Here is a 15540-nt window from a genome sequence, read left to right on the forward strand (position 1 = left end):
ATAGCCACTTTATTGTGTAGCCCACCGTATCTAAACCCCTCTATATTTGTTGATAAGCGGATATGCGCCGCAAGCGGCTCTATTGCGAGAGCAAACAATAAGGGCGACAATGGGCATCCCTGCCTGGTGCCCCTGGCAAGAGCAAAACAATCTGACAACCCTCCATTAGCATTAATTCTCGCCTTAGGACTAGAGTATAGGACCTTTACCCACTGAATGAACCGCGCTCCAAAACCCATCGTTTTCAAGACCCCCCACAAGTAGCTCCATTCCACACTATCGAACGCCTTGGCGGCGTCAAGAGCAAGCAAGGCCAATCTCCACAATTATCCGCCGGGATATCTAAACTAGCATACAGCCTACGGAGATTAATAGCCGTCGATTTCCCAGGCATAAAACCCGTCTGATCCGGGTGTACTATAGTCAGAATTACTTTGGACAGCCTGTTCGCCAACACCTTCGCCAGGAGCTTAACATCAGCCGTGAGGAGCGAAATTGGTCTGTAGGAGTCCGGTATTTTAGGATCCTTCCCAGGTTTAGGTATAACCACAATTATAGCTTCCTGCATCGAATGTGGTAACGAACCTGCCTCCAATGAGTGCTCAAGCACCTTAAGTAATTCAGGAAGTAATATCCCTTGCAGCTTTTTATACACCTCTACTGGGAGGCCATCAGCTCCAGGCGCCTTACCATTCGCCATACCCCCATGCGCAGCCTCCAGTTCCTCCAGTGAAATCGGCTCCTCCAGCCTTACTCTATCCTCCTCTGACAGCCTCGATAACTGTGCCTCCCCTAGGAATTCATTAAGAGCCTCCTCAAAACTAAAGCCGGTGGAAGCATATAGAGATACATAAAAGCTTTTTAGAATATCTAATATTCCTTTCGTGTCCTGGCTACTATTCCCCCTGTCATCTCTCAGTTCCTGAATACAAGAGGAGCCTCTCTGAGCCTGTGATACCACGGACAACAGATGACCCACCTTCTCACCTTCTTCAAAGGATCTCTGACGATAGAAACTTCTCTTTCTTTCTGCGGCCTGCACTAAATGACACCTCAGCTGCTCCTGAGCTACCGCCAGCGCCTCACTATTAATCAGGGTGGGGAATCTACCAAACTCTCTCTCCGCCTCTGCCACCAGTACATGCGCCTTAACATCCGCCTCCCTAGACCTAGATTTATGCTTGTTAATTTCTTTCATCAAGACTCCCCTCAGGAATGCTTTCATGGCGTCCCAAACACCCGGTACCGAGGCCGTCCCTGTATTGATAGCAAAAAATTCCTTAATTTCAAGAGAGATCCCGGACAGATCACCCAACACATTTAGCCAATGTGAGTTACATTTCCACAACCTCGGTCCCTGTCTGAGCACCCCCAGGCACAAGTCTATCTGCACCAGAGAATGGTCAGACAACGACCGAGGATGATAGACAACATCCCTGACCAGTGGCAGCATTATATCATTAACAAGGGCCAAATCAATACGCGATAGCGAGTGATGCGTGGCTGATCTGCACGAGAATTCACGCTTATCAGGGTTACGCAATCTCCATACATCATGCACACCTATTTCAGGCATAATATTTCTGAGAGCCACACTCCCCGGTAAACCACCTGCTCCTTCCACCCGGCATCTATCTAGGGAGTCATTCAGCGTGCAATTAAAGTCCCCAACCAATAGCCACGGCAGCCCAGGGAAGTCCGCCACAAAGTCCATAATCTCTCTTATCAATGGGGATGCAAATGGTGGGGGCACGTACACAGACACCAGCACCACCTGTATTCCATCCACCTTACACACAACACACACATATCTACCATCCGCGTCCACACATTCCTGCATATGTTCATACCTAATGCTACTATGCACAATCATACTAACCCCTCTAGAATGAGAAGAATGAGTTGAATGTAACGCATATGTCACCCAATTTTTACTCATCCAGTGTAGATTTTCTCCAATCAGATGCGTTTCCTGAAGACAACATATAGCCGGCTGAAACCGCCCCAAGTATTGAAAAACACACTGTCTCTTTCGTGCATCTGCCATTCCTCTCACATTCCAACTTAAAACTCTAATCACCTGTGACATGATAGAACTTCAGACCATACTTGGATCTCACACCCCACTCCAACTTCCTCAGCTCATATTTCAAGACCATATCTCTTCCCCCCAACTCACTACCCATCCACCCACCCCCCTCCCCCCCCCTTTCCCAATCAGATTTCTATAACTGGGGAACATTGTCCCTTTGATATCAACCTCACACATTAAAACAGGGCTATCTGAGAGCAACTTACCCCCCAACATAGAATAATCATACCAGATTATAACAACATCCCTCAGGTAGAGAATCCTCCCCACATCTGAGAAATACATTTTCACTCTCAGCAACCTACTCCCTCCACAGGATCTACCTTATGGTAGCATTACATAATACACTTCTTAACTGGTGCAACATTTATAGCAACCTTAGAGTGCAAATGCAAATATAAAGTGAACATAAGAAACTATATCTTAGCCTCCTTCAAGTGTTCAGGGCCCCACTTCTCAATTGTCGCTCGTGGACGTCCAGCCACTGCGCCGCCTCCTCCGGATCTTCAAAAAATCTGGTGGATCCCAATGCCACCACACGCAGTTTAGCAGGAAACAACATAGCATATTGAACTTGTAGACTTCTCAGCCTTTTCTTTATGTCCATAAATCTGCTTCTCCTCCGCTGCACTTCATTGGAATAATTCGGAAATATGGACACTTTCACCCCATTCAGGACCATCTCCTCATTGTCCCTTGATTGCCGCAGGATAGTTTCCCGGTCTTTAAAATGCAGGATCTTCGCCAGTATAGGACGAGGAGGTCTGCCTGGCGGAAGCGGCCGCATGGGGACTCTGTGCGCCCGCTCCACCGCATATAGGGAAGATAGACCTTTCTCATGAAATAGCTGATATAACCATTTCTCCACAAACTCTGTAGCGTTATCCCCCTCTGTCTTTTCTGGCATTCCCACAATCCGCAGGTTGTTCCTTCTGGACCTGTTCTCCAGATCATCTGTTTTGGCATATAAAGCAGCTATGTCCTTAGCAGTTGTTTTTGCCGCCATTTGCAGAGGCCGAACATCATCCTCTATGGTGGACACCCTCTTCTCCAATTCAGAGGTGCACTCGGATATCTTGTGTAGGTCGTGCCTAATTATAGACACATCTGACCTCAGGCTACCAACTTGCACAGAGAGCACCTTCAGGGTACTGTTACAGCTGGCCACAGCTGCCATAACATCTTTTAACGTGGGCTCTTCATTAGCCGCAGCTTTGGGGCCTACCGCGCTTTTAGCTGGACGAGCAGGGGTCAATGGCGGCCAATCCACCGCATCCAGGGCCTCCCCATCAAGGGATCCGTCCTCTTGTTCAGAAGAGATATGCTCGTCTGTCTCCTTTCCCTCTGCCCAGTCGCCCACACCGCTATCGGCACGGGCAAACTTGCTTAGCTTTGCGGCCGCACTCTGGCTCAGTTTGGACTGTAAGGCCGGCCCCTCTTCCTCCTCGGCGCCATGTTGGCTCACCTCTGGCCTGTCAGATCGCGGCCCCTTGCTGGACTTTCTCGGCATGTCGGAGCTCTCAGAATCACCCCCGCACTCTCCGGTCTCCTCTCACCCACCAGGTAAGATAAAATAATCGAGTCAGACGTTGCTACCACACTAATGATCAGGATGCCGGCAGGAGCTGTGAGCGGTGCGACTTACTCCATGCGCTCTCAGGCCACTACCCCCCCCCCCCCGTAATGAATATTTCTAATGTGACATGGCACCCAAAAAACATGTTAACCTGCTGCGGTGGTGGGATGTGATCTCCACAAGATGTAATTTGCAACCAGTAATGAAATAAAGATAAAGCAATAACTGGAATACAAAGTGCTGGAACTCTTCTTTCTTTTTTTGTATGCTGAGAAAACTTGTCCGGTTCATTCTGTGCATGGGGAGGATTTGGTGAGCTGGAATTTACTTTTTCTTTGTGGACCTAAAATCCATGTCTGTTTCTTCAAGCCTGCAAAAAACATATTTTGCTGTTTGACTCTAGAGCCCTCCTGTGTGCCCATACATAATTTTTTTTGAGCACATATGGGGTGTTGCCGTGTTCAGGGGGAAATGGGGAACAAAATGTGTAATGCATTTTGTCCTGTTACCCTTTGTGAAAGTAAAAAATGTGAGTGTAAGGCTACATGCAGATGACCGTATGTGTTTTGCGGTCCGCAAAAAAAACCGGATGACGTTCGTATGGCATCCGTTTTTTTTTTCCGGATCCATAATAATAATGCCTATCCTTGTCTGCAAACTAGTAAAAATAGGACATGCACTATTTTTTTTTGCGGGGCAAAGGAACGGACATACTGATGCGGACAGCACACGGTGATGGGTCAAATTGCTCACTACACACTTTGAAATATTCCTTGAGGGGTGTAGTTTCCGGAATGGGGTCACTTTTTGGGGGTTTCCGCTGTAGAGCCACCTCAGGGTGTATTTATATGCGACATAGCTCCCAATTACCATTCCAGCTAAATCTGCTCTCCAAAAGCCGTATGGTTCTCCTTCCACTCTGAAGCCTGCTGTGCGCCCATACATCATGTTTTGAGCACATATGGGGTGTTGCCGTATTCGGGGGGGGGGGGGGGGAATGGGTAACAAAATGTGGGGTGCATTTTGTCCTGTTACCCCTTGTGAAAGTGAAACATGTGGGTGTAAAGCAATTTTTTCAGGAAAAAAGTAATAAAATAAAGACAAAGCAATAATCGGAATACGAAGTGCTGGAACTCTTCCTTCTATTTTTGTATGCTGAGAGGACTTGTCCCGTTCGTTCTGTGCATGGGGAGGATTTGGTGAGCTGGAATTAACTTTTTCTTTGTAGATCTAAAATCCATGTCTGTTTTTTTTTCAAGCCTTCAAAAAACATTTTGCTGTTTGACTCTAAAGCCCTGCTTTGAGCACATATGGGGTGTAGCCGTTTTCAGGGGGAAATGGGGAACAAAATGTGTGATGCATATTGTCCTGTTACCCCTTGTGAAAGCGAAAATGTGGGTTTAAAGCTACTTTTTCATGAAAAATTTTTTTTGTTACCTATTTCCCTCCGAATACGGCAACACCCCATATCTGCTCAAAACATGATGTATGGGCGCACAGCAGGCTTCAGAGTGGAAGGAGCACCTTATGGCTCTCGGAGAGCAGATTTAGCTGGAATAGTAATTGGTAGCTATGTCGCATATGCAGACACCCTGAGGTGGCCCTACAGTGGAAACCCCCAAAAAGTGACCCCATTCCGGAAACTACACCCCTCAAGGAATATTTCAAGGTGTGTAGTGAGCAATTTGACCCATCATGCGTTTCACAGAATTAGGAAACACTTGGCTGTGAAAAAGAAATTCTGTGAAACGCCTGATGGGTCAAATTGTTCACTACACTCCTTGAGGGGTGTAGTTTCCGGAATGGGGGTCATTTTTTAGGGGTTTCCACTGTAGGGCCACCTTAGGGTGTCTTCATATGCGACATAGCTCACAATTGCCATTTCAGCTAAATCCTCTCTCCAAAAGCCATATGGTGCTCCTTCCACTCTCAAGCCTGCTGTGTGTTTATACATCAGTTTTTGAGCACACATGGTGTTTCTGTTCCCTCCCCTTCCCTGTGACTGACAGCCAGCTGTTCGGCAAAGGCAGCCGAACTCTCGCGCAAAAACGCTGTCAGTCGCAGGGAAGGGGCGCGGTTACTATGACTTGAAGCAAGGAGGCCGCTGCTCCCTTGACTTCAAGCATGTGTGGAGAAGCGCGCCGGGCAGGGGATAAAACAACGTTTTCAGTACTTTTGCTGCATCTGCCTTCAGGAAGAAAGGCATCATCAGAAACACTCTGCTGGCGGCTTGGGATGGTTTTCGGAGGTGACAGGTTCCCTTTAATTTCATCTGCAGACGAATTAAATAAGTATCATGCTTTTTTGTACTTCCCACCTTTTATGCAAATTAACATAAGTCATATCTTACTTGTGTGAACAGAGAAGAGTCATATTTTCTCTGAGTCAAGCTCCGCCTAAGAAACACCCCTATAGAAAGAATCTCGCGCATGCGCAATAGTCAGTACGAGCAAGATGACGTGATCTACGTAGTGTCTGCAGTAATGCGCACTCCCTAATTACTTCCTCCAGTACTTTGTAAGTTTGCCCAGCTGTGGTCCTTTGGGACAGCCTATGACCAATGGCGTGCCAGAGGGGGGGGGGCGGCAGAGGAGCAATTCAGCAATTCGCCCCCGGTGTCAGCTATACAGGGGGTGCAGTGCTGCCAGCATCAGGCAGCAAATGAGAGCGCATCTAGGCTGACCAGTGATGAGCGCAGTGACCGAGGAGGGGAGGTCACATGGGCAGCCTTTCACTGTGCAGTGGGCCTCAATGGCCCTGCTGCGCTGCACACACTTGTATGATAATGATAGCATGCAATGTGACATCTCACTATGATAATGAGAAAGTGCCGGGTGGGGTAGTCACATAGCGCAGCAGGATCACCATCAGGGCAGTAAAGAGACAAAATAGGGGCCACTGACAGCTGCCCCTAACCGAAGAGAAGGCAGCTCGCCCCCCACTCTGCAGTGTGATGGGGCGGGGACACCTCCCAGACATACAGCTCAGGTAATGTTAGTGTGCCTCATGTGCGGTGCTAGAAGTATGAAGTCTCCTCACTGGCCCCTGCATCCCTCCTACACATAACAGCAGGGGGGTAAGTTACTGTAGGGGGTGGTCAGTCCTGAAGGTGCTGCCTATCACCTGTGTTCAAGTGTAATTCTGTGCCCCCCTGACCTCACAGAGCCCCTGCAAGTCTAGTGTCCCCCTGTTATCCTTGCCCCATCACAGATCCCTGCCCACCAACCATTTCACCTTCTGACATCTTCCCCTGCCCTCTGGAGGTTATATATCAGCGCTGGAGTGGCTGCTATTTTTCCATTTTTTTTTCTCTAGGTACTTGTACCAAATACGAATTTGATATTGGACTTCAATTAACTATGGAGGAAAATGGAGAACTCTGAGATTTTTCAAGATTCGAAACCACTATTTCTGCTAATGTAATCTAAATTTATTTTTGATTTATTTTTAACCCATAAGGCGCAGAAATGTGGGACACAAATCCCAATGCCATACAGCTACGGCGCTCTGATCATGCGGGAGCGCAGAAGCTGCGCCCGCTCGATAAGCTGCAGGAGTCCGGCAGTCACAGATAGCTGGACCCCTGCTGTATGTGCCGGCATTGGTGAAAACACAGATGCCGGCGCATTTTACCTTTGCACGGCCGCTGTCAGCGGCACGTGCGCAATCCTGCCTATCGGGTCCCCGCTCTGCTGTGACGGAGACCCGATGGCAGGGAAGGCATCCGGATGACTTCCTTAGGCATCGTGACTGCCTTCCGTGACAGCCTTCCGTGACAGCCTTTGAGATCCAGCCCCCTGGATCTCACAGCCAGGAAGCTGTAAGTGTATTACAGTCTGTAATACACTTACAGACAATGCATCACAATACAGAAGTATTGTAAAGCATTGTAATGGGTATCAGACCCACAAAAGTTGAAGTCCCAGAGTGGGACAAAAAATAAAGTTAAAAAGAAGTTAAAAAAATAAAGTTTTCCAAAAAAGTTAACATTTTCAAGTAAAAAAAAAAGAAAAAAAAGCGTCTTTCTCGAAATAAAGTAGACATATTAGGTATTGCCACGTCTGTAACAAACATGACCTAATCCCTCAGGTGAACACCGTCAAAATAAATAAAAAACTGTGCTAAAAAAAGCAACAAAATTTTTTGGTCACCTTTCATCACTAAAAGTGCAACACCAAGCGATCAAAAAGGCGTATGCCCCCCAAAATAGTACAAATCTAACAGTCACCTCATCCCGCAAAAAAATGAGCCCATTCCTAAGGCTACTTTCACACAAGCGTTATTGGATTCCGGCAGGCAGTTCCGTTGCCGGAAAAGCCTGCCGGATCCTTCTAACCGCATGAAAATGGATAGTTTCCCCCCCACGGATCCGGCAAACAGTATGTAAACGGAGATAATTTTTAATAATGGATCCGTCTTATCCGTTATCATCTTTATTCAGATGGATTAACGGATCCGGTATTAAAATTTTCTAAAATCAAAAGAGATTATTTCACATACAAATTATACAGTGGCCATAAAAAGCCAAACTAAGGTCACATACCCCTCAGATGCTGCCTCAGAAGATAACAAAGATGATGCCGAACCACATTCGCTTTGGATTTCAGGCTCTAATCCTTGTTTCCCGCTGGAGAAGACGTCTTCCGTCGCTATTGGGTGCATCCGATTAATTCTGCCAAAATGAGAAGCGGAGCATTTGAAGTTCTGTTTCCAGAACTGCGGAACTATCCGGACAAGTTTCAAAACTACTTACGGATGAGTGTCGACAGTTTTGACGATCTGCTACAAAGAGTGTCTAATCCCATCGAAAGACGGGGCACCACTTTCCGTCTAAGTGTTTTACCTGCAGAACGCTTAATGCTTACCATAAGGTAAATTTTCCAATTTTTTTTATATATTGAGATATAAACGGTTATTTTTGTATACATTTTTAAGCTTTTCATGGTTCAAAGCTGAAACATGACAGATTTCCATACCCCATGGTACTAAAATTTTATTTATTTTTTACTATACTATACTGTACCTACAGCTGCTCTTGATTGCGCAGGCCAAGGGCTTTGGAGGCTCTGCATTAGTATTGTTCACTATGACTTCACCGGCTCCTATGGTCAGGATTTTACTCGTATCTTGACCATTAAAGACGTTGACAGCACTGTGAGCAATGCTAGCCAGAAGCATATGCCTATCGTTCTACAACGAGAGCCCGTTCCCTCACTAGATTTCCAAATCATTGTCCTTTGCCCATTGAAATTGACCACCGAACAAAGGAAAGCATTTGCTAATTTAGCGGTGGAATGTCCAGTATAAGGTTCCAATAATATAGCTCATATTTATATATTTTTTTTACATATTTGCTCATCTTTATTTACACTTTTTTTTTTTTATTCTGATAGATTTCTGGCAACAGGACAAAGTTTGACGTCCCTCCGATATCGGCTCTTAATATCCTCTATTGTTAAGGATACGTGCCGTGCTTTGTGGGAGCAGTCGCATGCGGAATTTATCCCACATCCAAACAGGCAACAGTGGATTAAAATTTCTGAAAAATGTGGGGAGGTGTGCCAGTTTCCAAACGGTCTTGGGGCAGTAGACGGGAAACACATACGTATTATCAAGCACCAAGGCATAGGTTCTGAGTTTTTTTAACTACTAAAATAGTTTTCAATTATATTAATGGCCATAGCTGATGCCCAGTACCGTTTTGTGGCAATAGATGTTGGGGCTTACGGCCGAACCAATGATTCCATGCTCTTTAAAAATTCTGACATGGGGCGAAGGGTATACAATAGACAATTTGATTTCCTACCACCTCAACCTCTACCAGGTAGGGATGCTGCCCGCATGCCCTTTGTGTTGGTTGGTGATGAGGCTTTCCAGATGTGTGGCAATCTCATTAAACCTTATTCCAGCCTCAGATTAAATCGGAACAAACGAGTATTTATCTACCGCCTGACTAGGGCTCGCAGAACGGTGGAATGCACATTTGGCATTCTGGTAGCTAAATGGCAGATTTTCACCAAACCAGTTCAACTCAAAATTAAAACTGTTGATGAGGTAGTAAAGGCAGCTGTACTGTTACACAACTACCTCCTCATAAAATAACCGCTAAATGTCCAGGAGATTCCTGAAGACAGCGAGTTGGCCAGTATTGAAAGCTTTGGCCCACGGACCACTGCAGTTTCCAGAATGAGAGACTCCTTTGCTGAATATTTCTGCTCCGAGGCTGGAAGAGTGGACCTAATGATTAAAATTGTTCTTAATTTTGTTTTCATTCAATTTGAATATATTCTTGACACAGTTTGTTTGCGTGGTTATGTTGGTGGTTGGATACATTATTATTTGTTTTTGAAAACCTGTTTTGTAAAATTAGTCTGTTTCATACATTTTTTTTTAAAACCATACATTGAGTCTAGTTGGATATAATGATCTACCCACACTGGAGGAGCGACAAATACTTGCATCGCTCTTCCAGCGCTGTAATATTATGTCAGGCCTCTCTTCTACACACTACTGCTTGTCAACATACTCTCCCCACGTTGTAGGAGCGACAAATACTTGTGTCGCTCTGCCAGTGCTGTGAGATTAGGTCGGGCCTCTATGCTACACACTACTGATTGTCCACATAATCTCCCCATACTGGCAGATTTTAATTGTTCCAAAATAACCCATTTTGGACCCACGAAAATATTACTTGAAATTTTTTATACAAAAATGTGACAAACTGCCATTTGCCACTGGGCATTGTAGAGGACTTATGGCTAGCCTCCTGCCCTACGACTATGGCCCCGGGACATGTTGCCCTTCAGGAACAGTGTGACAGAACTGTGCCGCATGTCTGGACTGTTGGTGGGACCGAACGCGGTCAGCGGTGTATGCTGGGGATTCTGTGGAGCTGGAATCGGATGCGCAGATACACGAACGCCGCTGACCCTTACCTTCTTCCATACTGAACTTTCAGCTCCAGAGACTAAGTCCCGTTCGAAGATGGGACTTAGTCGTTTTTCTGCATGAAATTGACCGACCGCACAGCCCAAATCTATGGAACTGTTTTGGGCAGCAAATTGTGCTTGCGGTCGGTCATAAAGGACTTCCACTAAACTTTTGATCCGCTGGAGGGATTTGTCTGATTTTTGGAAGTGTTTATGTTTGATGTATGCTGAGTTTAAATATGTAAATTTTATGGAGATGGAATGTATGGTTTTAAAGTTAGTGTATGTTTAAAAAATGTATTTTTACTGTCTGTGATAGTTATGTTAATCCATAATTATATCCCAGACAGAAGGGAGGATTTTGTGTATTTGGGTGGTGATTCCTCTCCTATTGTTCCCACATGTGTATTGGTGATTTCCCTTTGTCCTGGGAGATAATTGAATTGCTCTTCGGGTGTCTCCAGGGCAGAGAGGAGGAAACCATGCATTGTGGGGACCTGCATAAATACGGGCGGGTAGCCCTCAATAAAGAGTTGAGTTCAGTTCTTGTTTTTCTAACCCTTCAAAACGCAGCCTTGTCTAGTTATTGGAGGGAATTGCTGTGTCACGCTGGGGATTGCTATGCTCTGCATATTCCCTGGAGGAGAGATCTTTCCCACATGGTCATGAATGCTGGAGGTTCATTCAGGGTGGAAGGAAGACGGCGCGGCTCCAGTTAAGCTACGGCGGTTGTGGAGTCTGCGGTGGTTGTGGTCCTCGGAGCAAGCTAGGAAGCGTCCACTAACGGAAGGGGATCCGTTACAAAAAACAATAAAAATAAAAAGCGGACGGACTAAATACAGCTGTCTGGCAGGCGGGCGTGTGACTGTCGGGCTGTCTAGCCTTTTTTTTTTTCCCTACAAAATTAATAAAAAGAAGTGGTAGTCATAATCTTGTACTTACTACTACTCCTGGCATCCAATATGTACTTATACCAGAAGTCCCTGTGCAAAAGTACATAGTGGATGCTAGGAGTAGTAGTCCTAGGTAGTGCTACTCCTAGCATCCACTATGTACTTATAATACCTACCTGCAGTCCCTGTGCAAAAGTCATAGAGACTGCAGGTATTATACGTACATAGTGGATGCTAGGAGTAGCACTATCTAGGACTACTACTCCTAGCATCCACTTTGTACTCATACTACTTGCAGTCCCTATGTACTTTTGCGCAGGGACTGCAGGTAGTATAAGTACATAGTAGATGCTAGGAGTAGCACTACCTAGGACTACTACTCCTAGCATCCACTATGTATACCACCTGCAGTCCCTATGCAAAAGTACATAGGGACTGCAGGTAGTATAAGTACATAGGTGATGCTAGGAGTAATAGTACCTAGGTACTACTACTCCTAGCCTCACCTATGTACTTACAACATACAGCTCCTATGTATAAGTACATAGAAGCTGCTTATATTTAATTTTTCTATTGTTGCACCAAAAAAAATAAAAATTATACTCACCTTCAATGGTGTGCTTCCTTCTCCCTAGCAGGCTGGAACAAAGAGAGAAACAGGAAGCTGCGCCACCAGCTCCTCCTATATCCCATGCACAGAACGAAAATCCGGCGTTAATGCATTTCACTGGGAAAGAATGCCGGATCCGGCATTCCGGCAAGTGTTCAGGAATTTTGGCCGGAGAAAATACCGCAGCATGCTGTGGTATTTTCTCCATCCAAAAACCGTACAGTGACTGAACTGAAGACATCCTGAACGGATTGCTCTCCATTCAGAATGCATGGGGATAAAACTGATCAGTTCTTTTTCCGGTATTGAGCCCCTAGGACGGAACTTAATACCGGAAAAAAAAAAAGTACCCTAACTCACTGGTATATCATTCCATATAACAAGTGAAAAATTGTATCGGTTTAAATTATGTTAACGAAAGAAAATAAAAATGTTGCATAAAAAATAAAAATGACCATACACAGCATGCAGAATCTTTGTATGCCCCCCATTTCTGAAGAAGATACACCTTGTAGTTACAATTCACACATGGTCACAGCTTTACCAGTGCGGTTTATAATTTAGAAGTGATGCTGTAACTGTTTTTCAAGTTCAGTTTTGCAATTACGGTTAGGATACATCATTTATGCCTTGCTATTTCAAATTCTGACTATTGCTAGGTGAACATGAGACTCAGACCATATGTAACAAACAGGTATTGAATTACATAAGGGTAATGTGATCTTTTTTAAGGTACAGACGCGGCTGAATAATTAAACATGGATTAAAGTTTCTAAGCTTTTAAAGCCACTTAAAAAGGAATAGAAAATCATGAAAAGGAAAACTGTAATATTTTACTATACTCACCCTTATTCCACCTAAAATAATATGCAATAGCACAAGTTACATACAGTAAATATGTTTTTTCCAGCTAAGACACATCAGCCTTTTGACGGCTATGGAATAATTGGTAGCCGTCTGTCTCCTGCGTTACCTCATTCACCAAGCGCACTCCCCCCCCCCCTTACCCTGAGAAGAAGTAACGAGTTGCTATAATTCCCATATAAGGAAAATTGAAGCATAAAGTATCTTTTGCCTGTCAGAGGGATTTGCAGTGCCAGACAAACACATCTTAGAGAAACTTGCAGCATAAACTATACACTCGTGTGTTTCTGAAGTTTATTAAGCACTTAAAACAATCTTTTCCACAATAAATTTACAGTCAGTCCAAAAATATATTTGTGCGAATAAAGCATGTTAAATAAGGGTCCATTCACACGTCCACAAAATGGGTCCGCATCCGTTCCGCAATTTTGCGGAACAGGTGCGGACCCATCATTTTCAATGGGGCCGGAATATGCTGTCTGCATCAGCATTTTTTCGGATCCTCACTTCTGCAAAAAAAAATAGAACTTGTCCGCAAAAAGGCATTTTCCATGAGCGTGCCGGCGATTTGCGGTTCGCAAAATGCGGAACGCACATTGCCAGTGTCCGTGTTTTGCGGATCCGCAAAACACATGCGAACGTGTGAATGGACCCTACCAGTGAAAGTCAGGTCCATAAATATTGGGACATTGACACAATTCTAACATTTTTGACTATACACCATCACAATGGATTTGAAATGAAACAAACAAGATGTGCTTTAACTGCAGACTGTCAGCTTTAATTTAAGGTATTTACATCCAAATCAGGTGAACGGTGTAGGAATTACAACAGTTTGCATATGTGCCTCCCACTTGTTGAGGGACCAAAAGTAATGGAACAGAATAATAATCATAAATCAAACTTTCACTTTTTAATACTTGTTTGCAAATCCTTTGCAGTCTATTACAGCCTGAAGTCTGAAACGCATAGACATCACCAGACGTTGGGTTTCATCCCTGGTGATGCTCTGCCAGGCCTCTACTGCAACTGTCTTCAGTTCCTGCTTGTTCTTGGGGCATTTTCCCTTCAGTTTTGTCTTCAGCAAGTGAAATGCATGCTCAATCGGATTCAGGTCAGGTGATTGACTTGGCCATTGCATAACATTCCACTTCTTTCCCTTAAAAAACTTGTTTGCTTTTGCAGTATGCTTTGGGTCATGGTCCATCTGCACTGTGAAGCGCCATCCAATGAGTTCTGAAGCATTTGGCTGAATATGAGCAGATAATATTGCCCAAAACACTTCAGAATTCATCCTGCTGCTTTTGTCAGCAGTCACATCATCAATAAATACAAGAGAACCAGTTCCATTGGCAGCCATACATGCCCACGCCATGACACTACCACCACCATGTTTCACTGATGAGGTGGTATGCTTAGGATCATGAGCAGTTCCTTTCCTTCTACATACTCTTCTCTTCCCATCACTCTGGTACAAGTTGATCTTGGTCTCATCTGTCCATAGGATGCTGTTCCAGAACTGTGAAGGCTTTTTTAGATGTCGTTTGGCAAACTCTAATCTGGCCTTCCTGTTTTTGACGCTCACCAATGGTTTGCATCTTGTGGTGAACCCTCTGTATTCACTCTGGTGAAGTCTTCTCTTGATTATTGACTTTGACACATAAACACCTACCTCCTGGAGAGTGTTCTTGATCTGGCCAACTGTCTTCACCAGGGAAAGATTTCTTCGGTCATGCACCACAGTAGTTTTCTGTGGTCTTCCGGGTCTTTTGGGGTTGCTGAGCTCACCGATGCGTTCCTTCTTTTTAAGAATGTTCCAAACAGTTGTTTTGGCCACGCCTAATGTTTTTGCTATCTCTCTGATGGGTTTGTTGTGTTTTTTCAGCCTAATGATGGCTTGCTTCACTGATAGTGACAGCTCTTTGGATCTCATCTTAAGAGTTGACAGCAACAGATTCCAAATGCAAATAGCACACTTGAAATGAACTCTGGACCTTTTATCTGCTCATTGTAATTGGGATAATGAGGGAATAACACACACCTGGCCATGGAACAGCTGAGAATCCAATTGTCCCATTTTGGTTCCTTAATAAGTGGGAGGCACATATGCAAACTGTTGTAATTCCTACACCCTTCACCTGATTTGGATGTAAATACCCTCAAATTAAAGCTGGCAGTCTGCAGTTAAAGCACATCTTATTAATTTCATTTCAAATCCATTGTCCCAATATTTATGGACCTGACTGTATGTTTTCATACAGCCTTTGCACCATGTATCTGTTAACCAGTCCACAGTGGAGAGGGTAACAGAGGAAAGTGCTTCATGTACTAAGTGACAGAGAAGAAATGTTTTCTTTTCCAACATATAATTAATTGTGATTTACCATTTATTCTGGATGTTACATATACAAAAGAATGGCAAAGTCCATATATTTTGCTGACAAACTATGGGGGTTGTAAAATGAGGGATCGAATGGACAGTAGAAAGAAAGAGACCTTCAAAATGGGCTTCAGCAATATGCAACATATTACATGCATCCAATACATAGTATCCTGTTTTGGATAAGTGCTTGAGA

This window comes from Bufo bufo, chromosome 1, assembly GCF_905171765.1.
Source record: "Bufo bufo chromosome 1, aBufBuf1.1, whole genome shotgun sequence".
NCBI classification, from domain to species: Eukaryota; Metazoa; Chordata; class Amphibia; order Anura; family Bufonidae; genus Bufo; species Bufo bufo.